The sequence below is a fragment of the Heptranchias perlo genome, chromosome 11, assembly GCF_035084215.1.
Source record: "Heptranchias perlo isolate sHepPer1 chromosome 11, sHepPer1.hap1, whole genome shotgun sequence".
NCBI lineage: Eukaryota > Metazoa > Chordata > Chondrichthyes > Hexanchiformes > Hexanchidae > Heptranchias > Heptranchias perlo.
In genome coordinates, this window is record NC_090335.1 from 61,684,846 (window position 1) to 61,699,195 (window position 14,350).

General features: G+C 43.4%; 1 protein-coding gene across 16 annotated transcripts in view; it reads right to left on the bottom strand.

Annotated features, from left to right (window-relative positions):
- Positions 1-14,321, bottom strand: part of LOC137327419 (uncharacterized) — a 212,061-nt gene extending 197,740 nt beyond the window's left edge. For 11 of the 16 annotated variants that reach the window (XR_010964461.1, XR_010964459.1, XR_010964458.1 and 8 more), the window contains exon 1: positions 14,275-14,316. The gene's annotated coding sequence lies outside the window, so the exon portion shown is untranslated. Of the gene's footprint in view, positions 1-3,016; positions 3,180-14,274 lie in introns of those variants that run through there. The other 5 variants (XR_010964466.1, XM_067993193.1, XR_010964450.1 and 2 more) reach the window with 4 other exon arrangements.
- Between the last annotated feature and the right edge of the window lie 29 nt (positions 14,322-14,350).

A 14,350-nucleotide genomic window follows, 5' to 3' on the forward strand; every position in this document is an offset into this window, starting at 1 on the left:
AAATATCCAAATTTGTTGACAAAACAAAGCTAGGTGGGACAGTAAGCTGTGAGAAGGACACAAAGAGTCTGCAAAGGAATATAGACAGATTAAGTGAATGGGCAAGAAGGTGGCAGATGGAGTATAATGTGGGGGAATGTGAGGTTATTCACTTTGGTAGGAAGAATAGAAAAATAAAACTTTTTAAATGGTGAGAATCTATTAAATATTGGTGTTCAGAGAGATCTGGGTGCCCCTGTACCAGAAACACAGAAAGTTAGCATGCAGGTACAGCAAGCAATTAGGAAGGCAAATGACATGTTGGCCTTTATTGCAAGGGAGTTGGAGTACATGAGAAAGGGAGTCTTGCTACAGTTGTACAGGGCTTTGGTGAGACCACACCTGGAGTATTGTGTACAGTTTTGGTCTCCTTATCTAAGGAAGGATATACTTGCCCTGGAGGCGGTGCAACAAAGGTTCACTAGATTGATTCCTGGGATGAGAGGGTTGTCCCATGAGGAGAAATTGAGTAGAATGGGCCTACACTCTCTGGAGTTCAGAAGAATGAGAGGTGATCTCATTAAAACACATAAGATTCTGAGGGGACTTGACAAAGTAGATGCTGAGAGGTTGTTTCCTCTGGCTGGAGAATCTAGAACTAGGGAGCATAGTCTCAGGATAAGGGATTGGCCATTTAAGACTGAGTTGAGGAGAAATTTCTTCACTCAGAGGGTTGTGAATCTTTGGAATCCTCTACCACAGAGGGCTGTGGATGCTCAGTTATTGAGTATATTCAAGGCTGAGATAGATAGATTTTTGGACTCCAGGGGACTCAAGGGGATCGAGCAGAAAAGTGGAGTTGAGGTCGAAGATCAGCCATGATCTTATTGAATGGCGAAGCAGGTTCAAGGTGCCGTATGGCCTACTCCTGCTCCTGTTTCTTATGTTTCTTTATGTTTCAATAAATAATTTACATAAAAACAAATTATTATAGTGCTTGTGGTTAAAAATAGTTTTGTGGAATCTTTGTTATGCAAATATAACCACAATACTTCAGGGATATGCCAACAGTATGCAGTGATATACCTCCAATATCATTCCTATGTATCAATTCTCCGTTTTGTATGTTAGTAGAAATCAGGCAATTATATTTAAATATTTAAGTGCTGTACATCACAAAGTCACAGGTTTTCCTCAACGGAAGTCACATTTTAAGTTTTTTGATCATTCTATTCTTCACAGAAAACATTTAGGACTAAGCTATGTTTAAGAGTCGTGATTTAAAACAGAGTGAATTTGCACAGTTTTTTTAAAGAAAGAGACGGACTGCAGGCATCGAAGATGTGTATTAAAGCCAGACAAGCCAGTTTGTGGAATTCAAAGCTTACAATCTATTTCAAATTGATATAAAGAGGGTTAATTATGTCATACCATGTCTATTAAACCAGGATGTCCCTTATTCATTTTGAGAACAGAAAATGTTTTCTTTAAACCCACACCTGAAGCGAGGCAATTGGCAGCTGGTTTTATTGACAGAACTACTGGCGAATGACTGATTAGGAAAGGATTAAAAGGCTGGTCCTCTCACTGGCTGGATAAACAGACAAAAAGGACAAAGAAACATGGACAGTCAGCCAGCCAAGTCAGGGGAGGCAGCCTGTCCTAGCAAGGTGAAACTCATCCATCTTAAGCCCTGAGCCCGTCAAAATCAGAAAGGCTCACTAGAAAAGGTTAAGCAAGCCTGTTAATATAATTTAATAACTTTTCTTGTTCTCAAGGAGGATTTTGTAGTTAGTTGAATCAAAGTGAGATTTGATTACATCTGCTACTCTGTGGGTTCACTTGCTGTTTATAAAACAAAACAGTTTAATGATTCATATCTGGCCTCATCTGACTAAAGTACTCTAGTCCACCTTCGGAAAGTTTGGAGAAACATCCATGAGGACACATGCGAAAGACACAATATCCAATTCAGAACACCAGGGGCTCCTATTGTTACACCCAAGGGTTACACTACTGTATAATTAGATTTTGGGCAATACAGACACACTTCTGTAAGACACTCAAACTGCTTATAGAAGCAGCCAGTGCATGTTGGGGCAGTGTTTGTGATACTGGAGCAGTGCAGCAGAATAACATTGTGTCAGGACAGAGTGTGTCACCTCCAGCAAATTAGCAACATAGGGATGGCACTATCAGTAGTTGTCAGGAGCACCACCGTCCTCAGTTGTTATACTTATGACTCAGTTCCACTTAGCAATACAAAATCACATTCTGTGCTGGCAACATTTGCATCAAATAGGTGACTGATTCATTGGCCAACATGGCTAGCACTCTTATCTCCTTTTCCACTGAACACCATGGGGGTAATTTTAACCCCAAAGACCGGGTGGGTGGGAGGTAAAAATAACAGTTTTTTGAAGTGGGATCGCAACCTGGCTCCAATGCGCCCATTTCAGGTTTAACACGGGCACGTTTGGATAAGCGTGTGCATCCAAAACCCAGAAGTTCCATCTCCACTTGATGCCAGCGGGCAGGTTGTTAAAGGGGCAATGTACCTCATTAAAATAGCTGAGGTACTTAATTTTTTGTGGATTCTAAAGCTGAAATGAATTTAAGCTCACCTGCTTGGGTTTCCCATGGCTTCTGATTCTCGACCATGAGATGAGTGCCTTTATTGCAGTGCTTGTGGGCCAGGAGGACCAGGAGCACTCCATCCAGGCCCAAAAAGTTCATTTCATCATTGGACCCTCGCGATCATAGACCTTCTGACCCACCACCACCCCCTCCCCGACACCGACCTCCGACTCTTCATCCGGCTGCCGTCCTGATCACCTCCCTGGCCCCGATCTTCTCCAGGCCACCCCCCCGCAACACTCCCCCCTCCATGTCCTTCTTGGCCCCTCACCCCAATGTCGTCCATGGCCCACGATCTCTCCCTCCCTCCCTCCTCTCCAATTTGCGGCTCCTTTCCCTCCCAACAGCCTGTTAATCTGGCTGGATGTTGCACGGGAAACCCGGAAGCAAAAATAATTACCTCCAATTGAGTTGCGATCGCAGATTAGGATGCACTCACTTGACTTCCAGATTCTCCACCCAAATATTTACCCACGCATTGGGTTCCCGACACCGAGTAAAAATCATGCCCCATGACTCACAATGTCCAGTCTGAAGTCCTTAGAAGATGTGAGTGTGGCAAGGCTTTAAATTGTACCTTGCATTTTGGCTGCGTGCCCTGCTGAAATATAGATATGCATGAGATATGGTGAAAGAGCTGTAAGGCTGTACGAAGGCTTGGCATGGGTGAGTAGTAAATATGGACAGATTGACAGGCTATATTTTGTGGCAGGTGCCATCTACCTGATTAGTGTTACATCGCCAGATCCCTTAAAGAATGCTGTCTTCTCTTGCATTTTTTTCCACGTACTGTGGGCAGTATTCTTAATTGCTCATCCTCCTGCCAGGCGTGCTGTCCTCTGAAGAGGGAAGCTTGGAGTGTTAATCAAGTAGACTTTCTCATACCTACCTCATGCAGCAGAATGTCCACTTTTCCATTAAACAGGGATTGTAGAGCAATGCTGCTCTGCCATAGGAATGTAGGAATTACTAGATGAAAGAAGACCATGGTCTATCTAGTACACCTTCTACCATCCTCGTGGTCACATGATACAATGCTAATGGAGCTGTTGACTAATCGTAGCAATCAATCTCTATCAATTAGTCAACAACAGGCCCAGAAATGATACAAGGAAAACCCCAATGGTGGAAAGCTTTGAGAACCATAGGTCCAAAGTCATAATTTTCCTCCCACGCATGCTACACTTGCCACATGTCATGTCGTTTCTCAAATTACTTATATACTGTATCCCAAGGTGTTATTTTCTGAAAGAAATCTAATTTTCATATAAATGATTAATGCTAACTGCTTCTACCGTCTCCCTGGGGAGCCTGTTCCATAAATTGACCACACACTCACTGAAATATTGGCCCGGATTTTAACTGCCCCCACCTGGCAGAAACCGGGCAGGTGAGCAGTTAAAATAACGCAAGTCAGTTATCCCCTCCGATCCCGCTTTCTTCCCGCAGTGTCCCAATATTAACCTGCTCTTTTGAGCAAGCGAGCAGGACACCCGGGGGCTCCTGTTTTAAATATAAAGGTTGGGTCCGAAGATGTCATCAGGAACTTGATCTGCAATTTCAAGCTGAGGCCTGATTGGGGGGTGGGGGGTTGTGTTCGGCAAAAGCTGCTGGGAGCTGGATCCTGGGCCCGAAGAGGCCCAGAAGATAAGTTTTAAATTTATTTTTCAGGTTAGGAAAGGCGAGGGGGAGTAGGAGTGTTCCTCTGGGCCTCCCAAGGAAGCCTTGGGCCTCCCTTGCACCAAACTACCCCCTCCCACCCCGGTCATGGTCAGACCCCTCATCCCCCTGATCGCAGCAAGGTCCCCCGATCGCAGTAAGAATCCCACACCCTCCTCACCTCCCCATTAATATTGGGGCCATTAGTTCCGCAGATTCATTTTGAATTTACCCCCTTTCAAGCGTAGGCCGTGTCCTCTGGTTCTGGTCATGGTAAAATAGCTTGTCATGGTCAGCCATTTGCTCACAGACAAAGTTTTTCATTGGCTGTATTTCTGACCTTGCTTACCAGTTGTTCTCCGCTCACCTGCAAGTTTTTTCAAAGGCTGAAGTCTATTGTGTTCATTTTTCCCCCTATATGTGATTTTAAAGGGCTGCATGCTCCTGATTCATCTCAAGCTGCACAGAGAGGTATTGAAAAATATTTAAATGACCTACCTCATGGAACCCAGCATGGTCGGGCCACTATCCCAGCAATACAGTTGCACTGCAGAGGGCAGAGAGTGCGGAATGTTCACCCTTCCCCTCTAATCAGGGTTTGGCCCTTATATCTGACGGAGTTCTAATCATCCCATTCATGTAAGAGGCACACTGAAGGTAATAAGAAAGTCCCTGATTTCTAAGGACATTCTTTTTCTTTTGAAGTTAAAACAATCTCTTTGCAGCAGTTGGGTGATCAACTGTTAGCATCTTAGATGAACAGATAATGGCTCAGAATTACTGACTTCCTGATAATATAACAGCTTACTGGTTTTGATACCTGACAGCAACTGGAAATTGCTTTTTTGTCTGACAACATGCTGCATTAATTAGCCATCAAAGTACAGTATATATTAATTGATGTCTGAACAAAAGGTATTTGTATCTTTCTCACACGCTGTCTCCAGTCTTTCATTTTGAGACACAGTGAAGAAAGCAGTGTCTGTTTTAATCCTAGCTAATTTGAACTCACATAGAATAAAGACAAAAAGTCCTGTTATCATCATAACATTTAAAAGAACAGGGAGGAAACATTTTTCCTCACTGACACCAACCAGTATTTTGTGAATGTTTCTTGACTTGCTAAATAATATTCTGTAACAATTAAATAACAATTAAAGGGATGCATGACAGCGGCAAAAAGGCAACACGATGCACAAGTAGGAAAATGGGCTGAGAAAAAAATAGATACCCTATGGAATGACAAAAAGAGAAATTAATACACAGAAAGGCATAACAACAACAGAGGGTTCTAAGGGCAGGAAGAAAAAGCAATTTATAAAAAGAAATAGATGAAACATAGAAAGTACATTATATATACTGGAGAAGAGCTGCTTTGGAATGGAATTTGTCTCAGGTATCTGTCTCTTGACTGATAATCTCACACCTCGGATTTACAGCTCTGAGCAGAGGGGATTTGTAGCAGGGGTTTTGAAGAGTACAAAAGCATGGAACCATTTTGCACAATTTACAACAAATGATACAGTCATACCCCACAGCTCAGCTTCTGTAAACTGACCTTCTCAGTCCCATTTAATACTCCAATTTCTTGGTTAATAAGCATAAACCAAGTGTCAGAAACAAGAATCTAATTTATCAATGCAGAATGGTAACTACTGTATGAACTGATCATGTGCGTGTAATATATAATGGTGTATAGTCTCTCCCGCTCCTCATTATAATTTGTTGAAACAAAGATATCTCAAAACAAATTATGAACCAAGGATAAATAATACAGCAACTAGAATTTGTTAAATAATGATTTAAACTTAAGTGGTATTAAAGATGTGTTCTTACAGTCAATCACTAATCTGTCCTGCTCAATAATTATCTCTGGTTTGAGTTGCTATACAGCTAACTTTTCCATCTGTCAGTGATTTCTTGATACATGTGTCTGTCAAAGCCTGTCACTCTGAGGTAATACTTGATATTAGCCAATTTCTCGGTGCGTCATTTAAAACTGTTGCAATTTCTAGTGAATTGCTTAATTTTAGAATCAGCATTAAAAATGTTAGCAGTTTTTTTTATTCATTCTCAGGAAGTGAGCACTGCTGGAAAGGCCAGCATTTATTGCTCACCCTTACTTGTCCTGAGTAGGTGGTGCTGGGACTTCTTCTTGAATAGCAGTTTGATAAAACTGAATGGCTTTCGAGGTCACTTCAGAGGGCAGTTAAGAGTCAACCATGTCGGTGTGAGACAGGAGACGCATATAGGCCAGACCGGAGAAAGACATCATGTTTCCTTCACTACGGAGAGTGGTAGCAGTCTCACTTCTGAATCAGAAGGTCATGGGTTCAAGCCCCACTCCAAAGACATGAGCACATAATCTAGGCTGACACTTCATTGTAGTACTGAAGGAGAGCTGCACTGTCAGAAGTGCAGTCTTCTTCGAATAGTGCCCTCTCAGGTGGACGTAAAAGAACCCATGGCACTATTCAAAGAAGAGCAGGAGGGTTCTCCCGGTATCCTGGCCAACATTTATCCCTCAATCAACATCACTAAAACATATTTTCTGGTCATATATCTCATTGCTGTTTGTGGGACCTTGCTGTGTACAATTTGCCTGCCGTATTTCCCTTCGTTATAACAGTGACTACACTTCAAAAGGACTTAATTGGCTGTAAAATGCTTTGGGACGTCCTGAGGTTGTGTAAAGCGCCATATAAATGCAAATCCTTTTATTTGAAGGGACTTAGTGAACCAATTGTGTTTTTGCAACAATCCGACAGTTCGTGGTCACTTTTACTGATACCAGCTTTTTATTTACACATTTTTTAAACTGAATTCAAATTCTCAAACTGCCATGGTGGAATTTGAACTCATGGGGCAAGATTTTAAAAGGGAAAAATGGATGGGTTGGGGGCGGTGGGGGCATTCAAAATCACAACCATTTCGGACCTGCCCCCACCTGCCTCGAACCCGCCCACTTCCAGTTTTCACCAGGGCAGGACGAGAGGTGGGCGACCAACCCTCTCCCAGGAGGGTCAGGTTATGGGCCCAGAGGAGCAGGAGTACTTCTCCCAGGTCCAACAAGCCTACCTGCAGCGACCCCCCAATGATGAAAGAACCCACCATGAACTCCGACCCCCCCCCCAATGATCACGGACCCCCATGATGAGCCCCGATTCCCCCCTTCAATGATCACAGACCCCCGTGATGACCCCTGATCCCGAAATCCCCCCCCGTGATTGACTCATGGTCCCTCCCCCTATGACTGACTCCCCCCGCCGTGATCCCCATGCCCACCGGTGCCCCCATGCCAACCCACACTCTCATGCCAACCCAAGCCCCTGTGCCAACCCATGCCCTTGTGCCCCCATGCCCACCCATGCCCCCCATGACCGCACCCCCCCCGATCCATACAAACAAAGACTTACCTGAAGACTTACCTGGACAAGTCCTCTCCCTGGCTGCTCTGCTGTCCGACTGAGGCCAGCCTGTCAATCAGGCCAGCCAGTTGGACGGCAAAAGGAAGATGGTAGTGATTGTTAGAGGCCAATCATCTCAGCCCCAGGACATTGCTGCAGGAGTTCCTCAGGGCAGTGTCCTAGAGCCAACCATCTTCAGCTGCTTCATCAATGTGATGGAATACTCTCCACTTGCTTGGATGAGCGCAGCTCCAATAACACTCAAGAGAATCGACACCATCCAGGACAAAGCAGCCCGCTTGATTGGCACCCCATCCACCACCATAAACATTCACTCCCTTCACCACCGGCGCACCGTGGCTGTAGTGTGTACCATCCACAGGATGCACTGCAGAACTCGCCAAGGCTTCTTCGACAGCACCTCCCAAACCCACGACCTCTACCACCTAGAAGGACAAGGGCAGCAGGCACATGGGAACAACACCACCTGCACGTTCCCCTCCAAGTCACACACCGTCCCGACTTGGAAATATATTGCCATTCCTTCATCGTCGCTGGGTCAAAATCCTGGAACTCCCTTCCTAACAGCACTGTGGGAGAACCTTCACCACACAGACTACAGCGGTTCAAGAAGGCGACTCACCACCACCTTCTCAAGGGTAATTAGGGATGGGCAATAAATGCTGGCCTCGCCAGCGATGCCCACATCCCATGAACGAATAAAAAAAAACAACAAAAAACGATAAAAGATATCTTTTACGTCAAAATCGTAAAAATGTCCGGGAAACCCATTCTTCCGGGTTTCCCGTCTGCAATTTGACCCCCCTGCCCCCTTCCCGGCTCGGGATCAAAATCATGCCCATGCTTTTCTAAGTCTCTTCTTTCCAATTCCCACTTCTGGAAGCCATTTTCCAAATTGTACACATAGTGGTGCAGATTTCTATTGCAATATTACAGCATTAATTCCATTTTGATTCTGATTTATAATTGCAAAGTTATGCAATCTGCCCTGATATGGACAGGCAAAGATGATTTCTGCAAACTTCCTGTGTTTGCAATAGCACACAGTTTTGAATGCAAATTAGCATTTACAGTAAGAGGAAAAAGAGACTTGTACATTGTTTGAAATATTTCAATAGGGTCACTGAAGAATATTAGAGATATCCAATAGACTAGGTTCCCAGTTAGATTCAATTGTAACCAATCTTCTTCCAATATTTCAGAAGGATTTGCAGGTTAATAACAGTCCGGAAGGCCATGACGTGATCGCTCGTCCCATGGCCGGAATCATCATTGTTCCAGCTGATAGGGTAGTCAGTCCTCTACGGTGGGAGGGTTTTATGGGCTCCCATGACGCAGTCAACGAGGGGGGGCTACCCACATCCACCAGATGCAAGCACCCCACTGGATGGCAACCCAGAATTCAGAGTCAGACCTCCGGTCTCCACGCACCTGGGCTATCTGCATTGGCGTTTGAACGCTGCATTTCTGACTCAGAGGCCGGATTGTTGCCACTAAGCCAAACGTTCGCTCCATAAGGAATAAGGAGGACAAACTCAAAGGGCAAATTACAATTTCTCACAAATGGCTACAGAATAGAATTACCAGAAACCTCGGAGCAAGTTTCCTGCCTTCTTGGTCAGGATATTGTAAATTTTGAAAGTTCAATATCACTGTGACTTGAAGCTCCATACTGCTTCATTATATAAAAGTTTTATATATATATACATTTTTATATGAACTTTTATCTGAGCTAATGTATTGCAAATGCTAAATGTAACTCTGGTAGTTACTTTCTGAAAAGATTTCCTTTGTCTTGGGGCCTGAGGTTAGAACGAATATAGAGTTCTGATTATGGCAGCTCATGGTATTGGGGGTGATAACTAAGCAAACCTCCCAGAGAGGAATCATTAACATATTAACTGCAACAGGTCAAGACTGTTTAGCCAAATACCTCAGGCTTTTGAAAAGGAGCAGGCATGCAAGTGAGTTAACTGAGGAAGATGACAAAGGTTGTTATCGGTAATGTCTGAGCTACATGGAGAACTCCACCAAGAATACTGTTGCCTCAAAATTAACACCTGTGATATAGAAGGCTTTAATTCAAGCACAATCTATTAAACATTGCTTCAGACAATGCAATCCACATCACCATCTGCTCAAATGGTAGAAATAATTAACATTTTAAATATCAGGCACAAAGTGTCAAAGGCACAAGAGGTTCTATCTGTCCCCAGTGTTGCGAAGGATGGGCCTGGCCATGCTGCCACGGAACGTTCCATCCAGTTGGACTGTTCTGCCCCACCTGTCCTTTGTAGAAAAGTTTGTGCAGAAAAATACCTTTGACCACAAGGCGATCAGCAAGTGGTCCGCATGTAACGTCCTTGAAACCCTGCGGGAAAAGGAGATGGTTGATACTGTCGGTTGGTTCCCCGAGCATACTGTCAAAGTCATTTGGCAGAATGCCTCATCACCAGAGCTTTTGAACAAGCACCGAGACATAGCTTGGCTGGTGGTGAGAAGGGCCCTTCCGATCAGATCCTTCTCGCACTCCCGACGTCTCAGTGCCACCGCGCGCTGTCCCCAAGGAGGCTGCAGTGGGGATAAGACCGTCACCCATCTCCTTCTGTAATGTGCCTTTGCAAAGAAGGTCTGGAGAGAGATGCAGTGGTATCTGTCCAGGTTCGTCCCGAGCACTTCTGTAACACAGGAATCTGTGCTCTACAGGCTGTTCCCGGGGAAGCTCACCGAGACAGACATCAATTCGGTGAAAGACGCCCTTTGGTCTGCCCGAAACTTGCTGGTCTCCTAGTGCAAGGAGCTGACCTCGACCGAGCGTTGCAGACTGGCACATTCCGAGGTCCAGGACTATGTGCTCAGGGACGCACTGAAGCTGGGTGCGGCCGCCGCAAAGGCTCTGTGGGGAAAGGCTACCATTTAGAGCCCTCCCGCCATTGTATACCGAGGGGCTGCAATCAGGGACAAAATCCCGCAGGCAGAATGTAAAACACAAATCCATGTAATGAAAAGTATTGTATCTGTAATGAATCTGTCATCAATAAGTTGTATTGATTGTAATGCAAGGAGGCACCCTGGAGTGTCATGAACTGTAGTTATGTACGATGTGTATCTCTATTGTTGGAATCATATTTGAACTGTACCTTATGTATCTTGCAAATTGTATGATCTGTATTGTGTATGTTTGAAATGTGATATGACAACTGTATTGTATGTATTGTTGCAAATTTTATGAATAAAGTATATTTTTTGAAAAAAAACCATTTTAAATATCAGGCTGTTCAGAAAGAATCAAGGGTTTCTTCAAAGAAGTACTCCAAAGGAGGTGATGGATATATGTGGGCAGAAGCCTCAGCACTTAAATTCACTCAGTTCAAGCATATTCCCACATCACGGCATTGAGGCAGAATGCAGTACATCAATAAGGGTCTCTGAAAAGTTGTTTTGAAGTAAAGAAATAAGTTGTGTGTAAATTTAACATGGTTCTGTATTCATTTTGTTTCCATTTGAATTTCATTCTTGTAATAAATTGCTCTGATAGTCTAGCCTGAATGATATGATCTGACAACATGTTTTTCCACCTATCAAAGAGGACAGGAGCACATGATGGGCAACCCACATAGAATTTCAGTGTGAAATAACTCAGTAAAAGGGTTATTGTTAATCCTGCAGCATGCTAACCCATTCAGTCCACACATAAAGTCACAAGTTTGTGATTATAGGAGGCGTGGATCTATCTATAACTGTTGCCTTTTGATCTGAACACTAATGGTATTGGGACAGTTCTGAGTTGTAACAATCACATGCAAAAAAACTCTAAAACAACAAAGAAAATTCAACACCAAAGCATTTGGAACCACATATGATCCAGAATGTCGCAGTGATAATGGTACATTATGATTATTGAAAAACAAATGCCTCATTATCCGTACAATATAGATAACTGCGATGTGATGTATTTTCATAGAAGGAATAAGGAGGCCACCTACTCCTTGGAAAATAAGAGTCTAAATGGAATAGAGGAGCAAAGGGATCTAAGGGTACAGATTCACAAATCATTAAAAGTAGCAATGCAGGTCTACAAAACCATAAAAAATGCAAACAAAGCACTGGAGGGATAGAATTGAAAAGCAGAGAAGTTATGTTAAATTTATATAGAACCTTGGTTAGACCACATTTAGAGTACTGTGTTCCGATCTCCATATTACAAAAATGATATACAGGCGCTAGAGAAGGTGCGAAAAAGATTTACAAGAATGATACCGGAACTGAGAGGTTATAACTATCAGGAAAGACTGAACAGTCTGGGCTCTTTTCTCTCGAAAAGAGAAGGTTGAGATGTGACTGATAGAGGTCTTTAAAATTATGAAGGAGTTTGATAGAGTAGATGTAGAGAAGATGTTTCCACTCATGGGAGAGTCCAAACCAAAGGGCCATAAATACAAGATAGTCACTAATAAATCCAATAAAAAATTCAAGAGAAACTTCTTTACTCAGAGAATGGTTAGAATGTGGAACTTGCTACCACATGGAGTAGTTGAGGCGAATAGCATAGATGCATTTAAGAGAAAGCTAGATAAGTACATAAGGGGGAAAGGAATAGAAGGGTATGTTGATAGGGTGAGATAAAGTAAGGTGGGAGGAGGCTCGTGTAGAGCATAAATACTGGCATAGACCTGTTGGGCAGAATGGCCTGTTTCTGTGCTGTAAATTCCATGCAATTCGATGTAATCAGAAATAAGAAATGCAGCAGAACGATCACACCACTCCTGACTGAGTGAGAGGACAGTTGTTAGTATAAGAGACCAGTTTTAAAACCCAGTCAGATGGAGCAAATTCACTCTCCGCAAATGGAACACACCTGACAGCTACATGGTTTGTTGCTTAGCAAGGATTCATTGAAATCAAAGCGGAGGCTCTTTTCCCTCCAAAACCAACAACAAATGTTGCCAGGAGAAACTATTTGGTCTCGGAGCAGACCTGCCAAGATTCATTCTTTTTGCATGAGACTCATTTGTTTCCATTCCAAAATATAATTGATATGTTTTCATGTATCTCACAATTTAAGCAATGTGCTGGCAGCTACCCTGATACATGGGGCAAGATATGGTTGCACTGGGGGTGAAGAGAACAGAGAAAACTGACAATCTGAAAACACTTGGAATCCAGGCCAGATTGATCCAATGAAAATTTCCACTCTCTACCCACTCTATAAAGTTCCTATCTGAAATTAGTTTCTGCAGTGTCAACTCAGTTCCTGTTTTGTTTGCACCATTTATTTTTTTCTCTTACCACTCACTCCGGTCTAAGCACCTTCTACAGACAAGATGGCAAGCCAAGTATGCTGCAGTGGCACCCTTGGCAAGAACAAGACTTGCAGTTATACAGTGCCTTATTACATCTCTCAGAAACATACAAATGTGCTTCACATACAATGAATTACTTTGAACTACAGTGACTGCTATCATGCTGGAAACCCAACAGCCAGTTTTGAACATGGCAGGATCCAACAAATAGCAATGAGATGAATGACCAGATGATCTATTTTTGTTGGTATTGGGTGAGAGAAGAATGTTGGGCATCATCCCCTACTGAACCAGTGTGATATTTTCCCACTTAAAATCAACGGAAATGAAAATTGGGTGGTTTCTAGAACAGGCAGCCGATCCACAGGGCCAGATTTACACACGAATGTCAAGTTGAAAATCCACCACAATGGGTCTGGGGTGAGCCAATTGGTTCTTACAGTCTCAGTTCAAAGTAGTATTCAAGTAGCAACATTCCACAAACTAGTCCTCCCTAACTGGCCTAAATTCACAATCAACCCTCAGAACCAAGGAAGTTTAAAGTACTGAGCTGAAGGCTAAATTGACTTTGCACACAAGCATGTAAAGACAAAAGGGATCAGCAGGAGCTTTGTAGACCGGATAAACGTACCTCATGAATGAGATTCGAGCCATATGTTGGAACCCTCCACTGCAGGGCACAGGTTTTCAAAATAGGGTCCCTGGACCCTAGAGTGTCTGTGAGGGATCCCAGCGGTCTTCCAAGGTCAATAGACGGTGTCAGCCTTGGCCCAGTGGTAGCACTCTCCTCTGAGGTAGAAGGCTGTGGGTTCAAGCCCCACTCCAGAGACTTGAGCACATAATTTAGGTTGATGCTTCAGTGCAGTACTGAGGGAATACTGCAATGTCGGAGGCAGCTTACGCTCGGAGGTAGTGCCTTTCAAGATGAGATATTAAATTTGGTTATGATGGGGGTCTCCAAGAGTGTATTACTAATTGGAGGGGGTCTCTGGAAGTGTGTCTACATGTCCAGGGACTGTTGCCCTCATAGAAAAGTTTGAAAACCATTACTGTAGAGTGTCCAATATACCCCAGCACAAGTCACTGCCTTAAGGAATGGAGGGGAGAAATTGTTTTTTTATAACTTGCCCATTATCTCTGACCTGGCTGACTCAATAAATAATTACAGCTCCATATATTCATATGAGATTGCAATTGGTTTCACTTTTGCTTATCATAAATGGCAGCGCCTTTAAAGAAAAATTTCCCAACTTGTCAGCTCCACTTACCTGAAATAAAAATTGAAATGCTGGTAACACTCAGCAGGCCAGGGAGCATCTGAAGAAAGAAGGTAGGATTAGCATT